The 2500-nt window shown below is 59.2% G+C and overlaps 2 non-coding genes across 2 annotated transcripts in view; both read left to right on the plus strand.

Moving 5' to 3' along the window:
- Positions 1–1071, plus strand: part of LOC146143334 (small subunit ribosomal RNA) — a 1811-nt gene extending 740 nt beyond the window's left edge. Inside the window, exon 1 of the ribosomal RNA XR_014500320.1 lies at positions 1–1071. This exon is cut by the window's left edge and continues 740 nt beyond it. This is a non-coding gene — a ribosomal RNA (small subunit ribosomal RNA).
- Positions 1072–1318: 247 nt separating this feature from the next.
- On the plus strand, positions 1319–1472 carry LOC146143335 (5.8S ribosomal RNA). Its single transcript, XR_014501075.1, has one exon. It is a non-coding gene; the product is annotated as a 5.8S ribosomal RNA (ribosomal RNA).
- Positions 1473–2500: the final 1028 nt, after the last annotated feature.

Consider the following 2500-nt stretch of genomic DNA (forward strand, 5'->3'; position numbering starts at 1 on the left):
GCCGGAACGTTTACTTTGAAAAAATTAGAGTGTTCAAAGCAGGCGATTCGCCTGAATAATGGTGCATGGAATAATGGAATAGGACCTCGGTTCTATTTTGTTGGTTTTCGGAGCGCGAGGTAATGATTAAGAGGGACAGACGGGGGCATTCGTACTGTGCCGTTAGAGGTGAAATTCTTGGATCGGCGCAAGACGAACGACTGCGAAAGCATTTGCCAAGAATGTTTTCTTTAATCAAGAGCGAAAGTCAGAGGTTCGAAGACGATCAGATACCGTCCTAGTTCTGACTATAAACGATGCCAACTAGCGATCGGGGGGCGTTAGTTTTACGACCTCTCCGGCAGCTTGCGGGAAACCAAAGTCTTTGGGTTCCGGGGGAAGTATGGTTGCAAAGCTGAAACTTAAAGGAATTGACGGAAGGGCACCACCAGGAGTGGAGCCTGCGGCTTAATTTGACTCAACACGGGAAATCTCACCCGGCCCGGACACAGTGAGGATTGACAGATTGAGAGCTCTTTCTTGATTCTGTGGGTGGTGGTGCATGGCCGTTCTTAGTTGGTGGAGCGATTTGTCTGGTTAATTCCGATAACGAACGAGACTCTGGCTTGCTAACTAGTTACGCGACCCAATCGGTCGGCGTCTAACTTCTTAGAGGGACTAGTGGCGTTTAGCCACACGAGATTGAGCAATAACAGGTCTGTGATGCCCTTAGATGTTCGGGGCCGCACGCGCGCTACACTGACCGGATCAGCATGTGCTCGCCTTGGCCGACAGGTCTGGGTAACCCGCTGAACCCCGGTCGTGCTAGGGATAGGGAATTGCAATTATTTCCCTTGAACGAGGAATTCCCAGTAAGCGCGAGTCATTAGCTCGCGTTGATTACGTCCCTGCCCTTTGTACACACCGCCCGTCGCTACTACCGATTGAATGGTTTAGTGAGGTCCTCCGATTGGACCTGGCGCGGCCGGCAACGGTCGAGCCGGCGTCCGAGAAGACGATCTAACTTGATCATTTAGAGGAAGTAAAAGTCGTAACAAGGTTTCCGTAGGTGAACCTGCGGAAGGATCATTAACGGTCTCGCAAACGCTTCGGCGAACGCGAAACTCGGACAAGCGAGAGAAAAAGTTTTTGCTACCCGGCGCCCGACCCGCGAGGAGCGGCGCGCCGGCCGGCGATTCGGTCACCCGGTAATGTTTGCGCGTCGAGTGCCGCGGTGCCGCGCGCTCCGGCTTCAAGCGTCGGCCTGGCCGACCGCTCGGCGCGGTATATTTTGTCACCCTTTAGTGCGAGGCACTGTGCGAGCGAAACAATCGTGGATGGCTCTTGGCGGTGGATCACTCGGCTCGTGAGTCGATGAAGGACGCAGCTAGCTGCGTGAATTAGTGTGAATTGCAGGACACATTGAGCATCGACGTTCTGAACGCAAATTGCGGCCTCGGGTCAATCCCGGGGCCGCGCCCGCCTCAGGGTCGCGTTGCAAACGTTCCGCGCGGGGATTTCTCCGCGCGGCTGCTGCGGCGTCGGACGCGCGAGCGCCCGTCCCGCTCAAGACAGCACGGCACGATGTGCGACGATCGCGACCAGAATCCCGCGCGGCGGCGGCGAGTCGACCTCGAAGAGGCCAACGGCTGGCGGCTCAAGGGCGGGAATCGAGGTGCGCGGCGGCGCGCGGCGCCGACGGCGAGCGCGGAACGGGAAGAATAGTCCCGGTCCTTACTTTCGGCCTGAGGTCGGACGAGGCTACCCGCTGAATTTAAGCATATTACTAAGCGGAGGAAAAGAAACTAACGAGGATTCCCTCAGTAACGGCGAGTGAAGCGGGATGTGCCCATCGCCGAATCCGCGCGCTTTTGGAGTGCGCGGAATTGTGGCGTACGGAATTCGTCACGGCGCGCTTCGCCGGTCGCCCGCGTCCTTCTGATCGAGGCCTTTTCCCAGAGCGGGTGTCAGGCCCATGGCGGCGACAGGCGGGCGCGCTACGGCGTCTTCCCAGAGTCGGGTTGTTTGGGAATGCAGCCCAAAGCGGGTGGTAAACTCCATCTAAGGCTAAATACGGTCACGAGACCGATAGCGAACAAGTACCGTGAGGGAAAGTTGAAAAGCACTTTGAAGAGAGAGTTAAAGAGTACGTGAAACCGTCGAGAGGCAAACGGGAGGGCCTGTCGGGTCGCCCGGTCGCTTTCAGCCGGCCCCCTGTCGGCGACGTTGTCGTGCGGACCCTCACGGGCCGCCGGCGGCGCCGCCCGATCGGGGACCAGCGCACTAGCGCCGGGCGAAGGCCGCGACCGTCTGGACGGCGGCGAGAAGGCCGCGCGCAAGGTAACCCGGCCTCGGTCGGGTACTATAGGCGCGCGTGTCCGTCGGCCCGCCGTTCGGGCGAGGAGAGATCGCCGCGTCTGCCCTTCGGGGCCGAGCGCCCGGTGCCGGCTGGGGCGTCGTGGGTCGGGGACTGTTCTCAGTGCCCAGCCTCTTCGTCTCGGTCGCGCTTCCGGTGTCGTTT

This window comes from Ascidiella aspersa, chromosome 5 (assembly GCF_963924565.1).
Source record: "Ascidiella aspersa chromosome 5, kaAscAspe10.2, whole genome shotgun sequence".
Taxonomy (NCBI): Eukaryota; Metazoa; Chordata; class Ascidiacea; order Phlebobranchia; family Ascidiidae; genus Ascidiella; species Ascidiella aspersa.